This window comes from Phacochoerus africanus, chromosome 15 (genome assembly GCF_016906955.1).
Source record: "Phacochoerus africanus isolate WHEZ1 chromosome 15, ROS_Pafr_v1, whole genome shotgun sequence".
NCBI classification, from domain to species: domain Eukaryota; kingdom Metazoa; phylum Chordata; class Mammalia; order Artiodactyla; family Suidae; genus Phacochoerus; species Phacochoerus africanus.
The window spans coordinates 99,889,681-99,910,093 of record NC_062558.1 but is presented as its reverse complement, the minus strand read 5'-3'; the positions used below and the strand labels follow the sequence as shown (position 1 = coordinate 99,910,093).

At 40.6% G+C, this 20,413-nt stretch overlaps 1 protein-coding gene across 5 annotated transcripts in view; it reads left to right on the top strand.

Annotated features, from left to right (window-relative positions):
- The window catches only part of SGMS1 (sphingomyelin synthase 1), a 311,375-nt gene that overhangs the window by 192,348 nt on the left and 98,614 nt on the right, over positions 1-20,413 (top strand). For 3 of the 5 annotated variants that reach the window (XM_047762700.1, XM_047762701.1, XM_047762704.1), the window contains one exon: positions 3,682-3,762. The gene's annotated coding sequence lies outside the window, so the exon portion shown is untranslated. Of the gene's footprint in view, positions 1-3,681; positions 3,763-18,715; positions 18,863-20,413 lie in introns of all 5 variants that reach the window. The other 2 variants (XM_047762703.1, XM_047762702.1) reach the window with 2 other exon arrangements.

The window sequence follows — 20,413 nt, the reverse complement described above, 5'->3', positions numbered from 1 at the left end:
TGGCCTTGCTCAGTGGGTGAAGGATCTGGCTTTGCTGCAAGCTGTGGTATAGGTCACAGATGTGTTTCAGATCCAGCATTACTGTGGTTCTGGCATAGGACTGCAGCTGGAGCTCTGATTGAACCCCTAGCCCAGGAATTTCCATGTGCTGCAAGTGCGGCTCTTTAAAAAAAGAAAGAAAGAAATACCGGATTTTTAATGATCCCAGCCAGCATTTATACACCCAGATTATCCTCAAGTGCATCAGGTAAATTAATTGCTTATATTCTGGTGACACTGCCATTCCACTGCATTCTCCTCAATGAACTTCATCTCAACCACCTTGTAACTCCATCCCACCCCCAGTACCGAGCAGTGTCTTCTGCCAAGTGGGTAGTTCACTAGTCTGTAGTTGAAGTCACTTGTAATTCTTTCAAATTACCATAGTGGTAGCAAATTACCATCGCTGAGAATGAATTCTCTTCCTTTAACCTATTAAAATATTTTCCATATAGCAAATAAAGTGTTTTTGGTTCAAAAATCGGGAGCAGGTAAGGAGACTGATTTTCTTGTGGGCATCATTCACTGGTTTTGAAGGTAGAAGAAGAGTACTCAAGGTACTCTGAGCAGTCAGCCTCATTGGAGTGCATCCCAAAGAGGATGACTTAGAAGGGGTCAGGGAGTACTTTTTGTCATTAAAAGTCCTGTTTCAAAGTTAGTAATGTCTCACCTTAGGGATCTTTGCAATTTTCTTGAAAACATAGCTGACAGACCCATACTGGTGTTGACTGAGGCTGTGATGTGAAGCTAGCGTTGGTGATAGGCTGCCTGCCATTCTCAGTGGGGCTTTTTTTTCCCCCCACAGACACCCACTGAGTACTTGGCATTCCAGTGCACACCAGAAGAATTAGCACTGATGGAAATGATTCATTCCCTCTTTCAAAAATTTGTCATCAAAAAAAAAAAAAAAAGAATTGCAGTACAGTTATGAAGAGTGCTAACACATGCATTGCTAGAGCTTTCACTTTGCATTTTAGTAAAGGTTACCAACTTAGAGATTTTAACACTCCATTCAGATCAACTTAGAAATGTTTTATGTTGTTGGCAAAAGTATAATTTGAACCTGACTCCAAAATGTTCACAGAGAGGAAGAGTCTGGGAGTTCCCGTCATGGCTCAGTGGTCAACAAAACAAGCTAGTATCCATAAGGACTCTGGTTCAGTCCCTAGCCTCGCTCAGTGGGTTAAGGATCCAGTGTGGCCGTGAGCTGTGGTGTAGGTCACAGATGCAGCTCAGATCCCGTGTTGCTGTGGCTGTGGTGTAGGCCGGCTACAGCTCCAATCCAACCCCTAGCCTGGGAACCTCCATATGCTGCAAGTGCAGCCCTTAAAAAAAAAAAAAAAAAGAGAGAGAGAGAGAGAGAGGGAGAGAAAGAGTCTGAAGTTAGTGGACTCAGTACCATGGTTGCAGTTGTAGCTATGATTTTAAAAGACTGTCATACTTGCCCTAGCAAACGCAATAACTGTAACTGTATTTTGGAGACACATTCTATGACAGGCATTGCACATGCGTTATTTCTAATCTGTGCCGCTGCTCTCCAAGGTAAGTCCTGTTGTCCTTGTTTTACAGACTTGGAAACTGAGACTTAGAGGATTAAATTACTTGGCACAGACCACACTGCTTTTAAATAGCAGAGGTGGAGTTCCAACCTCTTTATTTTAAACAGCATTTTCCATGCTTTTAAAAGGCTTCCATGCCAGATGACCTGGAGTATAAAGATACGGCTAGCCAGTGAGCAAGTTCCTCAGTGTTGGGTATAATCTGTAAGTCTTTGGCGCTTCAGTCCTTCCCTGCTGTTTTTTATTGATGTTGACACATTCGTTTTGGTTACCAGGAAGCCCTCTTTATGGATGTTGTTTTTCCATTCTCTCCCTTCTTTATACCCCTTCTTACACACACACACACACACACACACACACACCGTAATGATTCAGATAACTTCTGTAACTGAGGTGATACAGTCTCTCAGGCTCAGTGGTTAACAGGGTACCTCAGGAAAAAGAGCCATTCTACAGTCAATATTAATCTGTTCTCTTTGAATATCTTAACACTGGGGCTTCAGGTAAGGAAAGTTAACAGGTTCCTATTTTATAGCTATTGTGTATTTGGAGACATGTTCTTCACCTACAATGAGTAGTTGTTGCCTTCTTCTTGGTAGAAGTGAGACTTTTTGTTTGGGTTGTTCTGCAAAGGGAAAAAAAGCAGAACCTCTCCCTTGGTTGTGGACCCAAAAGTGTTATGAAATTGAAAAACAAATGTAAATCATCATTCTGAATGACTTCCTTTTGGAAAAAGGGGGGCATTTTGCTGAGTGTAACCCATCATTCCATGAATTATATGACTCTCTGGTATTTGTTATTGCATACGTATGAACAAAATAGCCAGTCTGATCTCTGAGCATTGGGTGTCTCTGGTGCTGGGGTACTACCCTCCTTAGATCAAAGAATGCTTGACTTTGGCAGATTATGTCTTTCATTTTGTCTAATCCTCACAACCACACAGTAAGTATAGTAGGGGCCATTTGATCCTCTTTCAGAAATAAAGAAATTGGGGCTGAGAAAATGTGAATGGATTTTCCCAAGGCCACAAGACTAGTATGTGGTAGGATTTAAAGCCAAGATTTTATCTATGCATTGTCCTCTGATAGATTTGGGTTGTCTAATCATTTATCTTTTCAATCCTATAAGCGTTCAACAATTTGAAAAATAGAGCTAGGATTCCAATAGGAATCAACATAGATAGTAGCTTAATTACTGATAAAATAGGATTAGAGAAGTCAGAAGTGTCAGTTACTTCCTTTTTTTTGGTCTTTTCTAGGGCCACACCCGTGGCATATGGAGCCTCCCAGGCTAGGGGTCTAATTGGAGCCGTAGCCACTGGCCTACGCCACAGCCACAGCAATGCAGGGTCTGAGCTGCGTCTGCCACCTACACCACAGCTCACGGCAATGCCAGATCTTTAATCCACTGAGCAAGGCCAGGGATCGAACCCACAGCCTCATGGTTCCTAGTCGGATTCATTAACCACTGAGCCACAACGGGAACTCCAGTTACTTCCCTTTTTAAGACTTGCCTTGCACCCTAGTAACCCTGACCAGGAACATCTGGAGAGAAGCCCACAGAGAATGCTGGCTGGCCCTCTCTGAAGCGGGCAGCCCTGTCCTGCTTAGCTGTGTGGAAATTAGCTTGGCCCCAAGTTTTGCAGAGAACTGGAGGGAGGCCCTTGCTGCCCAGCTCAGTGTGTGATCTCAGCACTAAACCAGTTCTGCCTCAGCCTCCCAGGCTAATAGTCACTCACTTTTGAGAAGGAAGGAGGGGTTTGGGAGGAGAGATAGGGAAAGACTTATTCTAATACCACCCCCTCCCAAGAAACAGACTAAGAATTTCTTCCTGAAAACTTATGGGAGGGTTTTAAGAGTCTCCACCCCAAACCCTAAGAGTAGAAATACTGCCCTTTAAAGTTTTTGTCTTAAGGTGATCTGTGTTGTTGTTCTTTCCCGCCTTTTTGATTTTGGAGAGAAAGGCAGAGACGACAATATTTTTCTCTGTGTTTGGGGTGCAAAGAAAGGAAAAAACTAAGGTGGTAGAAACCAAGAAATGGTCTTTATGAGATATATAATTGGATTCTTTCTTCTCATGGCAGGTAATGGAAATGTACTGGAGCAATGGAAGAAGCCGGTAACTTCTAGGAAGCCAAGATGACTAGAATTTTAAAAAATAATCAGTGAGTAAAATGTTGTTAGTTCTTTGAAATTCCAAATGACTACTTCCATTTGACTACTGAATTTTCTGTAAGAACCATAACAAAGTAATAGCACAATTAAATACGTTAAAGGTCTTAAGAGAAAACTTTGAAAAGCAAATATACAAACACTTCAGAAAACTGGTGCTAATAACATTTAAGAAATGTTGCTTTGCATTATTCTTTCTTGGGAGAATGTGTTGTTTTAAGTTGGGTGATCCGTTTGGTGGATAGAGCATAAGTATTTGAAGAATTAAAAGGATTCCTGTTTGTTTGTTTGTTTGTTTTTGCTTTTTAGGGCCATACCTGCGGCATATGGAGGTTCCCAGGCTAGGGGTCTAATTGGAGCTACAGCTGCCGGCCTACCCCACAGCCACAGCAACGCCAGATCCAAGCTGCGTCTGCCATCTACACCACAGCTCAGGGCAATGCCAGATCCTTAACCCACTGAGCGAGGCCAGGGATCAAACCCACAACCTCATGGTTCCTAGTTGGATTCGTTTCCACTGCACCACAGCAGGAACTCCAGGATTCCTTTTATATTAACTCTTCTCGAATGCAGATCATTCTAGATCCCGTTGGTTCCGTGGGCTCCATTTCTTACTGACTTTTTGTGGGTACGTTTTGGAGGTAGATATGAATAAACCTGGTGAATATGAATAAAATTGAGCTCTTTGAGTATCCCTCTTCATGTATACCAGTTTTTACACATCAAAGGCTCATTATCTGACCATTACACATGGTTGATTTGGGCTTCATGATGGTAGTAATAACATTAGTAAGTAGGGTAGTTAGATCCTACATTTTTGAGTCAGACATTCAGAGGCCTGATTCTTGCTCTTGTGCTTTTTTAGTCTTTGCTCAGCCTGTCGGCCTCAGCTGACTCATCTGTATACTGCATTTGATAGTACCTCTCTTTGAAAGAAAGACCAGGTGGATAGGACTTTGTGCTGTGACTGGTACCATATAGGGCCACAATAAAAGCAGTTATTTTCCATTCTTATATTTGTATCATGATTTACAGTTTATAAGCCTTGACCTTGACTCAGAAGACTGGCCAGCCCTACTTCCCTGAGCCGCTGTCAGGCAGGGGTGGGTTAACCTTGCAGGTAGTGACATGCAGGTAAGTGTTAAGAGCTAGCCCTGGTGGGAGAAGGAGGTTGTAGTGTTTGCCAGTTTCCATGGTGTACATTCCTACCATAGTTGATTTCACACTCTCAGCAAAAGTCCCTGGCAGCTGAGTTGGGAAGTGAAGTGCAGGAGCACACAATTATATGGTTTACTGCCAGTCAGATACAATAGTTGCAAAGAACCTCAAGAGCATTGATAATAGTAAAACAGGAAGTGGTGAGTTCTGAATATTTATTACCTTTGTTTTTACAGTAGTTTATTTTTATTGTGTGTTTATATAACATTTAATGATGGTGTGTTTAACAACGGCTTTGCCTAAATCCCAAGAATATGACAGTCAGTTCTAGGGGTCTGATATGAACTGGCCCCTGCAGTGTACTACTGATTGTACATTTCCTGTTTTGAAGACATTTTTCAGCCACAAATCTTCAGTTATCTTTCTTAGCTCTGGGTGGAAGGCTTTGGTTTGGTTGATAAAAGCAAGGTTTGGTTTTGAATCCGTGCTAGGTAACCCAAGTTGTCATGACTGCATAGCTTCTGGAATTGAAGATAAGTGCCAAGATCAATTTAGAATTTAGACCTATTAAGAGTGTGACTGGAGTTCCCAGTTGGTTAACTCAGCTTTGTAACTGGCCCCTGCTATCCCTCACTTCTTTTTCTCGCAGTGCCTGAGATAAGTCAGACTGCTCACTCCCTTTTGAATTTCCTTCTTTTCCTTCTCTGTACCCCCTGGAATCTGCATTTCCCCAGATGGGGACACTTTGGGGACAAGTATCCAGGGTGCCTCCTGACTAACCATGGCATGTAGCCTTGCTTTTGATACACAAATTAAGTTTTAGGGAAAGTGAATTGTCTCCAGAGAGAGCAATACAAAACGAAAACCTGGGCAGCTTAAAGTTCCTAGTGGCTTGGTTAAAATCTTAGAGAGTAAGCAAACTGGATCAGATATCTCCGTGTTTCTCCGGGAAAGCAGTTTCTTCAGTTTTCTGCCCTTTAGAAAGCGAACAATTGAAGCCTGAAATTGCTAAGTAACAGCTAAGATCGTGGTGGTTGTTTTTATTTTAAAATCTCACCCACCTAGTTCTCAAAACACATTCTTTATTGAACCTTCAAAAAATGCCTTGGATATTTCACAACATTCGTTTGTGTCAATTCCCTGAATCAGACTTACATAATCTTAAAACATTTATTTCCCTTATTTCTTCCTAAAACAATAGATATTTATTTATAGTTCCTACTGAGTCAGGACTGGACTTGGATTATTACAGAAGTGGTTCTCCCATTCGGTGGGTTGTCTTTTCATTTTGTTTAGAGTTTCCTTGGCTATGCAGAAACTTTTAAGTTTAATTAGGTCCCATTTGTTTATTTTTGTTTTTACTGTCATTACTTTAAGAGGTGGATCTGAGAAGATGTTGCTGTCATTTGTGTCGGAGAGTGTTTGGCCTATGTTTTCCTCTAAGAGTTTTAGAGTATCTGGTCTTATATCTAGATGTTTAATCCAGTTTGAGTTTATTTTTGTGTGTGGTGTTAGGGAGTGTTCTAATTTCATTCTTTTACATGTGGTTGTCCAGTTTTCCCAGCACCATTTATCGAACAGGCTCTCTTTTCTCCATTGTATATTCTTGCCTCCTTGTCATAGATTGGTTGGCTGTAGGTGCGTGGGTTGAATTCTGGGCTTTCTATCTTGTTCCACTGATATATATTTCTGTCTTTGTGCCAGTACCATACGGTTTTGATGACTGTTGTTTTGTAGTATAGTCTGAAGTCCGGGAGCCTGATTCCTCCAGCTCCATTTTTCTTTTTTGGGATGTCTTTGGCTATTCCGGGTCTTTTGTGCTTCCAAACAAACTTTAAAATATTTTCTATGACTTCTGTGAAAAATGTCCTTGGTAATTTGTTAGGGATTGCATTGAATCTGTAGATTGCCTTAGGTAGTATAGTCATTTTGATAATATTGACTCTTCCAATCCAAGAGCATTGTGTGTCTTTCCATCTATTTGTGTCATCTTTGATTTCTTTCATCAGTGTCTTATAGTTTTCAGAGTACAGGTCTTTTGTCTCTTTAGGTAGGTTTATCCTAGGTATTTTATTCTTTTGACATGTGATGGTAAACGGAATCGCTTCCCTAATTTCTCTTTCTGATCTTTCATTGTTAGTATATAGAAATGCCATCGATTTCTGTGTATTAATTTTGTATCTTGCGACTTTGCCAAATTCATTGATGAGCTCTAACAGTTTTCTAGTAGAGTCTTTAGGATCCTCTAGTTACAGTATCATGTCATCTGCAAATAGTGATAGTTTTACTTCTTCCTTTCCAATTTGGATTTCTTTTATCTCTTTTACTTCTGACTGCTGTGGCTAGGACTTCCAAAACTATGTTGAAGAGTAGTGGTGAGAGCAGACATCCTTGTCTTGTTCCTGATCTCAGCATGAATTCTTTCAGCTTTTCACTGTTGAGAATGATGTTCGCTGTGGGTTTGTCATATATGGCCTTTATCATGTTGAGGTAGCTTACCTCTATGCCTACTTTCTGATGGGTTTTTAATCAGAAATGGGTGTTGGATTTTGTCAAAGACTTTTTCTGTGTCTATTGAGAGGATCATATGGTTTTTATTCTTCAGTGTGTTAATGTGGTGTATCACACCAATTGATTTGCAGATACTGAAGAATCCTTGCATCCCTGGGATAAATCCCACTTGATCATGATGTACAATCCTTTAATGTATTGTTGGATGCTGTTTGCTGGTATTTTGTTGAGGATTTTTGCTTCGATGTTCATCGGTGAAATTGGTCTGTAGTTTTCTTTTTTTGTGGAATCTTTGTCTGGTTTTGGTATCAGGAGTTCTGGAGTGTCCCTTCCTCTGTGATATTTTGGAATAGTTTCAGAAGGATAGGTGTTAGCTCTTCTCTAAATGTTTGGTAGAATTTGCCTGTGAAGCCATCTTGTCCTGGACTTTTGTTTGTTGAAAGTTTTTAAATCACAGTTTCAATTTCAGTTCTTGTGATGGGTCCATTCATCTTTTCTATTTCATCTTGGTTTAGTCTTGGAAGATTGTACTTTTCTAAGAATTTGTCCATTTCTTCCAGGTTTTCCATTTTATTGGCATATAGTTGCATATAGTAGTCTCTTATGATCCTTTGTATTTCTGTGATGTCTGTTGTTACTTCTCCTTTTTAATTTCTAATTTTATTGATTTGTGTACTCTTTTTTTTTTTTGATAAGACTGGCTAAGGGTTTATCAATTGTTGATCTTTTCAGAGAACCAGCTTTTTGTTTCCTTGGTCTTTTCTATGGATTTCTTTGTTTCTATTTCATTGATTTCTGCTCTGATCTTTATGATTTCTTTCCTTCTGCTAACTTTACATCTTGTCTGTTCTCTCTCGAGCTGCTTTAGATGTAAAGTTAGCTTGTTTATTTGAGCTTTTTCTTGTTTCCTGAGGTGGGCTTGTATTGCTATAAACTTTCCTCTTAGAACGGTTTTTGCTGCATCCCATATCTTTGTTGTCATTTGCTTCTAGGTATTTTTTAATTTCCTCTTTGATTTCTTCAGTGATCCATTGGTTATTTAGTAGCATGTTGTTTAGTCTCCATGTGTTTGTGTTTTTTGCAGGTTTTTTCTTGTTGTTGATTTCTGTCATACAGCATTGTGGTCAGAAAAGTTGCTTGATATGATTTCAGTTTTCTTAAAGTTACAGAGGCTGGATTTGTAGCCCAAGATGTGATCAGTCTTAGAGAATGTTCCATGTGCACTTGAGAAGAATGTGTATTCTGCTGCTTTTGGATGGAATGTCCTATAAATATCTATGAAGTCCATCTGGTCTAATGCTTCATTCAGTGCTTGCGTTTCCTTAGTGATTGTCTGTCTGGATGATCTGTCCATTGCTGTAAGTGGGGTGTTAAAGTCCCCCACTATGATTGTGTTATTGTTGATTTGTCCTTTAAAGGTTGTTAGTTGCCTTATGTATTGTGCTGAACCTATGTTGGGTGCATAGATATTTAAAATTGTTATATCTTCTTGTTGGATTGATCCTTTGATCATTAGCTAGTGACCTTCCTTGTCCCTTACAATATTCTTCATTTTAAAGTATTTTGTCTGTTATGAGTTTCTTTTGATCCCCATTCACATGGAATAATTTCTTCCATTCTCTCACTTTCGATTTGTATGTGTTCCTAGAAGTGAAGTGGGTCTCTTGAAGAGAGAGAGGGTCTTTTTTTTTTTTTTTTTTTTGTCTTTTTGCTATTTCTTGGACCTCTCCCTTGGCATATGGAGGTTCCCAGGCTAAGTGTCGAATCAGAGCTGTAGCTGCTGGCCTATGCCAGAGCCACAGTAACGTGGTATCCGAGCCGCCTCTGCAATCTACACCACAGCTCACGGCAATGCCGGATTGTTAATCCAATGAGCAAGGGCAGGGACTGAACCCGCAACCTCATGGTTCCTAGTCGGATTCGTTAGCCACTGCGCCATGAGAGGAACTCCGAGGGTCTTGTTTTTGTATCCACTCAGCCAGTCTGTGTCTTTTGGTTGGGGTATTTAGTCCATTAACATTTAAGTAATTATTGGTATGTATGTTCTCATTGCCATTTTTTTAATTGCTTTGGATTTGTTTTTGTTGCTCTTTTTTCTTCTTCTCTTGTTCTGTCCTCTTGTGATTTGATGACTATCTTTAGTGTTATATTTGAGTTGATTTTTCTTAGTTTGTGTATCAATTGTAGATTTTTGGTTTGCAGTTATTCTGAAGTTTTGATATAAATGTCTATATATATACATACATATATATACACACACACACACACATATATATATATATATACACGAGATTGTTTTACATTGTTGATCTCTTAATTGCAAGTGCATCGCCAGTGTCCTGCATTTGTACTCTCCTTTTCTCATGATTTCTGATTTTGGTTGTATAATTGTGCATGGATGATTTCGTATCTTTACCTTTACTGGTGAGCCTAGTCATTTGTGTAATTTTTGTTTTCTGTTGCAGCCTTTTCTTTTCTGCCTAAGAAGTTCCTTTAGTATTTGTTGTAAAGCTGGTTTAGTGGTAATGAATTCTCTTAGCTTTTGCTTATCTGTGAAGCTTTTGATTTCTCCTTCAAATCTGAATGAGAGCCTTGGTTGGAGGGTAAAGTCATCTTGGTTGGAGGTTTTTTCCTTTCATCACGTCAAGTTTATCATGCCACTCCCTTCTGGCCTGCAGAGTTTCTACTGAAAAATCTGCCGATAACCTTATCGGGGTTCCCTTGTGTGTTGTTTCTTTTCCCTAGCTGCTTTCAGTATTTTCTCTTTGTCTTTAATTGTGGTCCTTTGATTAATATGTGTCTAGGGGTATTCCTCCTTGGGTTTATTTTATTTGGTACTCGTTGCACTTCCTGGATTTGAGTGAATTGTTCCTTTCCCATGTTAGGGAAGTTTTCAGCTATTATCTCTTGGAATATTTTTTCTGTCCCCTTCTCTCTCTCTTCTCCTTCTGGCACCCCTATAATATGGATGTTGGTGTGTTTAGTGTTGTCCCAGAGTTCTCTGAGGCTCTCTTCATTTGTTTTCAATCTTTTTTCTCTTTTTTGTACCACATCATAATTTCCACTAATCTGTCCTCCAGCTCACTTATTTATTCTTCTCTTTCCTATATTCTACTGTTGGCTGCTTCTAATGAATTTTTTTTTCAGTTATTGTATTTTGCATCTCTTCTTACTTAATTTTTATATCTTGTATCTCTTTGTTCAGTGTTTCCTGTAAATTATCCATCTTTGCCTCCATTTTATTTCCAATGTCTTGCATCATCTTTAGCATCAAAGAAGATTCTGGAGGCTAAGACTCTCCTGATCACTTAGCTGTTTTTCTGAGGTTTTTTTCTTTCTCCCTCATCTGAGTTATAGTTCTCTGTCTTTTCATTTTTATAGGTTTTTGTCATGGTGACCTTTTTACAGATAATAGATTTGTAGCCTCTCTTACTACTTCTGGTGTCTGCCTGCCTTGTGGCTGAAGTTGGTACAGGCTTCTTGCTACAGGCTGCCTGATGGGAGGGACTGATGCCTGCCCACTGGTAGGTGGAGCTGATTCCTATCCCTCTGGTGGGTGGGGCTTTGTCTCTGGGTCAGATTAGCAGTGGTGGCTGTGTACCTGGGGGTTCTTTAGGCAGCCTGTATACTCATTGGAGGGGCTGTGATCCCACTGGATTGTTGTTTGCCCTGGGGCTTCTCAGTGCTGATGGGTGGGGCCAGATTTTCCCAAAATGGCCACCTCCAGAGAAAGGCACACTGCTGAATATTCCCAAGAGCTTTGCTTCCAATGTCCTTCCCCCACACCAAGCCATATTCACCCCTGTTTTCCCAGTAGGTCCTCCAAGAACTGCAGTCAGATTTGACCCAGATTCCTATATAGACTTTGCTTTGCCCTGGGACCCAGTACATGTGAAAGTCTCTGTGCACCCTTTAAGAATGGGGTCCCTGTTTTCCCCAGTCTTGTGGAGCTCCTGCACACAAGCCTCACTGGCCTTCAATGCCAGATGCTCTGAGGGTTCTTTCTCGCAGTGCCACATCCCCACACGTGGGAGTTTGATGTGGGGCTCAGAACTCTCACTCCTGTAGGTGAGTCTCTGTGAACCAGTTACTTTCCAGTCTGTGGGGCTTCCCAACCGGGAGGTATGGGGTTACTTATATCATGTAATCACCCCTCCTACCTCTTGATGTGGCCTCCTCTCTGTCTTCTGGAGTAGGATATCTTTTTTAAGGTTTCTGGTCTATTTGATTGAAGATGGCTCAGCATTTGGTTGTTAATTTTGTTGTTTTTAGGAGAGAAGCTGAGCTCCAGTCCTTCTCTTCTGCCATCTTCATCTCATTTCCCCGTAATAATGTTTTGATACCTGATTCATTTGATAATATATTGAGAGTATACCACATCAATAAGCATACATATATATCATTTTCCTTTTTTTTAAATAGCTTTCCATGTGTATGTGATCTGTATTTAGCCATTTTCTTTTTGGTAGGCATTTAGGTTTTCCTCAAATTTTTTTTCTTTTTTGGCTGCCCCCCCCACATATGGAGTTCCTCTGCCAGGGATCAGATCCAAGCTGCTGTTGAATCAATGCTGGATCCTTAACCCATTGTGCTGGATTGGGAATGGAACCTGCATTCCAGTGTGCTCCCAAGATGCCACTGGTCTTGTTGCACCACAGTGGGAACTCCTCAACTTTTCATTCTTATAAAGCATACTGTGATGAACATCTTTGTGCATGCATTGTGGTACTCAATTATTCATGCAGGATCTTTGAATGGAGTTGGGACAGTGCTTAGGGAATACTCTAGTTAGAATACACAGTTTGAGTCAAGAGGCAGAGGTGGGAAAGAAAGTTCCCATTCTGGAGCAAGGCTGTAGCTGTAGCTTAGTGGAATGCAAAGAGAGAAGGCAAGTATTGCTAATTAGGACTGGAGGTAGAAGACAGAAGGTCTTTGATGCCAAGTCCTTTATTCATCCTCTATTGGAGCCATGTGTGGAATCTATATCACACTTCAAATGAAGACCAAGTATCTTCAGTTTCCTTAATTTCCCTTGCTTGGGAAGAAATAAAAATTATTAATAGTTCTGCCTTCTGAAACTTCTTGAAGTAGTAGACCAAGCAGGGAGTAAACAAGTAATAAAACTTACCAGCAAAGTTTGTGTGTGTGTATAGGAAAAACTCTAAAACTAGGGGAGCTTAGGGTTTTAATGGAGAACGGAAACATCATTAATAAATGCATTTCCTACACTGACTGAAGGAATTTTTTTTTGGCTGCACCATGTGGAAGTTCCCGGCTAGGGATTGAACCCACGCCACAGTAGCAACCCAACCTGCTGTGCCACAAGGAAACTCCTACACTGAAGGAATTTTAACAAACTGTTTGTGATTAAATTTAAAGGTAATTTGGGAAAGATATGGGATAGGAGATGAACAGCATAATTGAATAATAATACTACCTTATATTTCTTGAGTACTTTTATGTGCTTATGTGTTTTAAATACATTGTTTTCCTTAATTTCTCAGCAGCCCTTTTAGGAAGTGTCTAGGATTATTGAGACCTCAAAGGCTGTTTTGGTAAGAGATCACCAGACTTGGAGTTCCAGTTCAGGGGCTGCTGAGCCTTGAGCAAGTCCTAGGATTGCACTGGGATGGTTGTTAGGATACAGTGAGACAATATCTGAAAGATTAGTAGAACAGCATAAAGTACCCCCAAAATAAAAGGACGGTTTTTTACAATAGGACACCTTCTGTCATCACCAAAGGGAAGAGAACACTTCTCTAGCCATTTTCCCTTCCCTTTGTGGTACATTATGTCATTGTCAAAACATATGCTGTCCCTTCTTACCTGCCCTCCATCCTGTGGGAGGATGATGCTTTCCTACACTACTGAGGGTTGAACCCCATAGCTGGTTTGGCCATAGACCTTATTTTGACCAAGAGATGTAAATACCAATGACATGTGCCATTTTCAAGCAAAAATGGAGGAGACATCACCTGGTTCTGCTATCTGCCTTTTCTCTTTGTCCTGAGACCAGTCTGTCCTAAATAGGGGTGCTGCTTCTTCCCTGGTCCCAGAGTGAAAAGGACATGGGGTCCAGCCTCGGCTCACCTGCAAAGAATGAAACAAGAGCCAGAAATAAACCGTCCTCTCTTATTGACCTCCAAAATGTTGGTGTTGTTACATAGCATAATTTAGCCTGACTGATATCCCCCTTTTCATGCCTTACGTACTACACTCCCTCCCTTTCAGGGGACATACGCACGAACACACACACACACCCCCTTATACAGAAAGCTTCCTTTTTAAGTTGAAAGACAGTGCTCCCCATTGACTCTTGTGCTACTGTTTTTCTTCTGCCCCAAAGAGGTCAACCTTCATCAGAAGTTATCACTTCAAATAAGGCATTTAAATAAGGTATTTAAGGTTGACCAACTTGACCTTTAATTTTTTTCTCCTCTTCAAACATTTGTAGGACATGTCCTATGTCAAGGTCTGAACATCTAGAAGTTTAACAAAATCCAAGCCCTGGACCCAGTCTTCAGGGATCTTAGAACACGATGCCATTGGAAGCTGTGTGTCCCAGTAGCTATAAAATAAGGCAGCCAGGGGAAAGCACAGCGGTCTAGTGGTTAGGATCCGGTGTTTTCACAAACGGTGGCCTGGATTCAGTCCATGGTCTGGGAACTAAAATCCCACATCAAGCCGCTGCATGCTGTGGCCAAAAAAATAAATAAAAAGGCAGCCAGGTGAAGGAGAGTGTCACTCTGATAACCAGCAAGCTGTGCTCATGTAAGTGTCCCCACTTTTTTGCCTGCCATCCTTATGTTGTTAAGTGTCATTGTTTTCCATTAGTTTCCATCTTCCCTCTTCCATCTCCTCCTTAGTGTGTATTTACTGTACCGTTTAATTTGTACGACATTTTAGACTTCCTTATTTTCAATATGTAGTTTTTAGTCAAACAATTTATACAGACTCATTGACTAGCTTAGTATATATGTCCTTTTTCTTGTGACATACAAACTCTTTAATGTCTTTATCCTAATTTTCCCCGTAACATAAATTGCTGAACATGCAATTACAATGAAATTAGATTCTTAGTAGTAAATTATTGCCTGTTTTCTTTGACTTTTTCAAAGTCAAAAAGTTATTAGTTCTTTTTTCCGTGATGTATGAAATGAAGTTCCTGGTCGTTAGTCCATGTGCTCCTTTTCTTTTTCTTGCTGTGGTGTCTGATGTGTTTGAGGCTCTGCATGGGAGAACCAGTTTGTCTTGGCTTAGTAATACCTTACCTCAGTTTGGAATAATTTCCAGATGATCTGTCATGTTTCAGGTCACGTGCCTAATTTTCTGACTAATAACTAACTACTCCTGGCTTTGAACCATGGAGTGAAACCAAAAGCTGCTACAAGTCTGTCTGACTAGCAGTTTCCAAGTTAAGGCAATGTATAGTTTAGCTATTCCTGTCCTGTGTGATTGATTTCCACTGTTTTCTATCTCATGACTTCTGATCACCTCTCCAGTTTGATTTCTAAATACAGAGGGTTGATTTATTTTTAAAACCCCATCTTGGACCAAGGGGTTTTGTCCAACATGATCTGCTTTTGGGTTGATTTATCAAAATTGTTGATTATCATATTGTTTTTCTTGACAAATATGAAAAATGTATTCTCTTGTATGTATTAAATACTGCATAACCAAAATCATTTTTTAAAGTGTGAAACAGTTAAAGCTGTGGAATGCATCCACTGCATTTATATTGGCAGAACTGAGTCACCTTAGTTATTTTTGCAATTTTAATTTTCTTTTAAAACACTTAAGTGCCCTCTAAGATAGTGTCCCCCTATTTTTTTTTTTTTGTCTTTTCTAGGGCCACTCCTGCAGCATATGGAGATTCCCAGGCTAGGGGTCGAATCAGAGCTAGCCGCCAGCCTACGCCAGAGCCACAGCAACGCCAGATCCAAGCCCTGTCTGCGACCTACACCGCAGCTCATGGCAACACCGGATCCTTAACCCACTGAGCAAGGCCAGGGATCGAACCTGCAACCTCATGTTTCCTAGTTGGATTCGTTAACCACTGAGCCACAACGGGAACTCCAGTGTCCCCCTATTTCCAACAGGGAAAAATAAATTTTTTATAAAGATACTGTTCATAGACCTTTAATTTTCAGACCATCTTCATGTCAGTACAAGCATCAGTATGATTTATAATTTATATGTTTGTATTTTATATATATAAAGTTTATCCAGAGAAATATTTTCTTTTTGTTCTGCCACAGGGAAATACCTTCCCTTGGGAAGATATAGAAAGTTAATGTCTGGCTGTTAACTGTGCCTGCCTGCTCCTAGTTCCTTTACTTTTCTGCAAGTCAGAAACATTAGCTCTCAGTCTCCTGAACTGAAAGCCCATTCTTGTTTGGCTGCTTCGGCTATCAGCTGGAATTATCTCAGCACTGGAGTCAAATGTACATGGCTTTGAAGCAGCCTCTGACTAGTAGTCATTATTGACCTTAGGCCTCAGAACCTTCTTCACCTCCCAGTTTTCCTCTCAGTGGCAGTTGTTAATACCTGCCTTGCTGTGTCAGAAATTAAATGTAAAACAACTGTGTGCAGGTGGAAGCCACTGTCTTTACTACTCAGTAAATGAATTAAATTGAGCATGTTTTTCTTGCTGTAGGTGGAGATTCAAATACATTTTCCTATGGGAACAATGTTCTGAACGGGGTTTGAGTATAGTATTCAAAATATTGTCTCTAGTGAAATGCATTTCAGGTGCCACATAAAAGATCATTAACTTTAGGGTTCATTAAACAATTTTTAGAATGTAATTTATTACCAGGTTGAGTACTTTTTAGATAAGCTTTTGCATTCAACTTGAAATGGAGTTCCTTGATAGGTGGTCATGTTTCTTTTTGGACAGGCAAATAAGCACTCCTTTCCACTTCTGGGAAGTAAACTCACCTTCTGGAGAACTGACTGCTCTTCCTACCAGTTCAACTATGTAGTTCTAGTATAGACTGGCCACTCACATGACTTTGGTGACTGAGGTGGGTACATGGCCTCAAGCTGAACCAGTGTGCGGTTTTTCTTCAAAATTCGTAAAATCATAACCATGAAATAGTCCCTCTTACTGGCAGAGCTGGGAGTTAAGTGGCAGAAGGCAGATTTTAGGAAGGGAGAACAAAGCCAACCTGTAGAAGCAAAGGTGTCAGCTTGTCCTGGTGGAGTTCATTCTGAGTTGGCCCTAAAGCCCATCCCCCTGTATGGCTTTCCTGTTGCTGACTTACTTGAAGTCAGTAAGTTGATCTTGCTTTTCCTCTGCTGCTTCAAGTGCTCTTTCTGTTACCTGCTAGTTAAAAGAGTGCTGACTAATTCATTTGGTTGTTTATACTTGGAATATTTAAGAAGTCTCTGTCTTTGTCATGAGCAATTACAATAAATGTAATTGCATAGCAGGATAGCTGATTTATCCCATAGCTTTTTTGAGAACAGCAGTAGCTTTTGTTCGCATCTCATATTAGCACTAATCAAAGGATACAAGTGACTCTGTCTATACGTGTGTGTGATAGTGTGTATGATAATGACTCTTTGACAGAGCCTTGATCTAATGCAAATGTCATATACCTTGATTTTAAACCATATAAAATAGGGATATTTAGGATGGTTCCAGCAGTTGCAAGTTGCCTTAAAGAACTGCTCGGTTGCTACATTTTATGTTTAGGAGACCTTGTAGGTGAAAGGTTTGTGGCTAATCCATGTACATAATGTTTCTTTCTTTTCTGTTTTTTTTTTTTTTTCTTTTTAGGGCTGCACTGGAGGCGTTTGCAGGTTCCCAGGCTAGGGGTCAAATCAGAGCTGTATCTGCCAGCTTACGCCATAGCAACACAGGATCCGAGCCATGTCTGTGACCTCCACCACAGCTCATGGTAACACCGGATCCTTAACCCAGTGATTGAGGCTAGGGATCCAACCTGCATCCTCATGGATGCTGATAGTCAGGTTCCTTTCAGCTGAGCTACATAGGGAACTCTGTTTACACAATGTTTTTATTTAAGGAGGAATTAGTACTTGCAAGATTGTGAAATATGTACCTATGTCTCCATTACTTGAGGGAAGATAGAATGACTTTGTCTCTCTGTTCTCTTCCTCAGTTAGTATTTGGGGAATTGGGAGTGTATGTGATGACACTCTTTTGTAAACTGTACTTCCCTTTAGGAAAGTATTAGACTTGCTTTTTTAGTAGTGGCATTCTTTATTGTTGGAACATGTCATTAATAGCAAAGACACACTTCTGCCAGTTGTGTTCTGCTTGCTAACTGGTTTGAAAGATTATATTTGTTTGTTCTCGCTGTGTAAGCAGCCAAAAGGAAAGTTCTCCTTTCTCCTTTGTAGCTGTTCTATAACTGATACACCATTATATATTAACAACCATTTATTCAGAATCTCCTAGGTCCTGGGGGGATATAAGGCCTTTGAAATACCATCTCTGCCTCAGACGGACTTCTGTCACCTGCTGAGAGAGAAAAGTCAGGGATTTCAAAAGGTAGGAACTGAGGCTCTGTGGGTTAGTTGTAAGATAGGGGCATAGAAAATAATGTCTGGAGTTCCCGTTGTGGCACAGTGGAAAACAATCCAACTAGGAACCATGAGGTTGTGTGTTCAATCCCTGGCCTCGCTTAGTGGGTTGAGGATCCGGCATTGCCGTGAGCTGTGGTGTAGGTCACAGATGTGGAGCGGATCTGGTGGCCATGGTGTAGGCCAGCAGCTGTAGCTCTGATTTGACCCCTAGCCTGGGAAGTTCCATATGCCGTGGATGTGGCCCTAAAAAGACAAAAACAAAAAAGAAAATAAGGTTTGTAGGCATTTGGAGGAGAGGAGAGTTCCCTGGGGCTTGAGCCAGTGAAGAGGGTTCCAGGAAAAGGAAGGGGCTGAGTGGGTCTGGAAGATGATAACAAGTAAGATGAGTGAGAGAGGTCATCAGATAGAGGCCATGGTGTGGGTTCAGGTGAGGAGGTGGTTATATGCCCACTGCTTTAGGGGAACAACCAGTAAACAGGCAGGGTTTTGTGGCTGAGGTTTTTTAAGTGGATGGTGAGGGTTGGAGAGATGCAGGCCAGCTTCTGAATGAACGTGGCATTGGGCCCAGAGCTAACCGTTCCTTTTTATAAAACTTTAGAATGACAGTCCTTGTATTTTGTGTTTTATCTTTAGGCAACAAAGACATCTTAGAAATAGTGATCTTTTTTCTATTGTGAGAATGTTCTAATAACCTTGGTAATTGTCTCCTTATTTCCGAAGCAGAAGGATCATGTAAACATCTTTCAAGAGTTAAGATCGCATGTGTCCATATTATGAAGCCTTCCTTGTTCCTGAATGGAGCACTCACACTGTAAATTGTAAGCTTGACTGGATCTTAGTAGAAACAAACTGGATTATCTCTTTTCTGTAAGTGCTACTTTTCCCTTCCCCTTTCATGTATCGCAGTGTATCTCTGTATGTCTACATGCATGCATACAATTGCATAGTTTAAACTGCAGGGTCATGAAGTTTGTTGAGTTGTTCATATGCACACTGGTTATATGTATACAGACTTCTCATATAAAAGAGCTGCAGTTCTTGATGTAACAGCCAACATATTATCAATTTAGCCAGTATAATGGATAGTAATAGTTTCATAAACAGAAAATCATTGTGCTTAAAAATAGGTACTGGAGTTCCATTGTAGTGTAGATGGTTAAGGATCTGGTGTTGTCACTGTAGCCGTTTGGGTCACTGCTATGGCTCGGGTTCCATCCGTGGCTCAGGAACGTCCACATGCCATGGGCATGGGCCAAAAAAAAAAAAAAAAGTATTGACATGAATAGTCGAGGAAGGTTGCCCGTAAAGCAAAGGTTTTCCTCTTGATCTTTACTATAAAACTAATACTTGTTTAATTGATAGTGAAAGGAAAAGTTTATGACACGATGGCATGCTGGACTTTGACATTTATCATGTGATGGTGAGGATGCATTGAGAGCACAGAGGAAGGGACCTGGCAGCTGGAGAAGCAGTTAGGAGACACTAAACCTCAGTGATTCTAGCATGAGGGCATGGATGCCTGCACTAGGTGGAAAAAAACAAAACAAGACAAAACATGGTAAAAAGATGTGAAGGACATTAGGAAGCCTGATAATAGTAAATTGTCAGCAGAGAGAGAGGGAGCTCAGATGTTCCCAGAATTTAATTTACAGGGTCTAGAACAATAAGATTATCTTTATCAGGAATATGAGAGTCAAGAGAGATTTATCAGCTTCCTCATCTAGGATACAGGCCTGTTTTTAAGGTTAAATGTTAGATTCAAGGCTTATCTTGTGCTTCTCTTGTGCCTGCCCTTTTGGACCAGAACTTGGACTCAAAACTGTTGAATGCATAGAAATCTTCAGAGACAGATGAAGCAGTTCATGTAGGGCCTCGGACCTGATCACTCACTGGCAGAGCATGGATTCAGACAAGATCTCTTACCTCCTGGCACAGCTGTCTTTCTACTCTTCTATGATGGTTTGGAGAAAAGACTAGTATTTTCGAAAGGGTCCTTTATCTCACTTTAGATTTTATCTTTGGGAGTTCTGTCGTGGCTCAGTGGTTAAGGAATCTGATTAGGTACCATGAGGTTGCCGGTTCAATCCCTGGCCTTGCTCAGTGGGTTAAGGATCCAGTGTTGCCGTGGCTGTGGTGGAGGTCGCAGACATGGCTCGGATCCTGTGTTGTTGTGGCTCTGGCATAGGCCGGGGGCTACAGTTCTGATTAGACCCCTATTCTGGGAACCTCCATATTACCATGGTTGTGGCCTTAGAAAAGACAAAAGATTTTATCTTTGGCTTGAAGAGTATTTTAAAGAAATCTAGGCCTGTGGAAAGACTGGTTTTAAACAAACATGAGAAAGTTAAACTCAGGAGATCTTCTCCAAAGCCAAGATGGTTTAATTTGTAACTTAAAAAAAATTTAGTACTCTGCAAA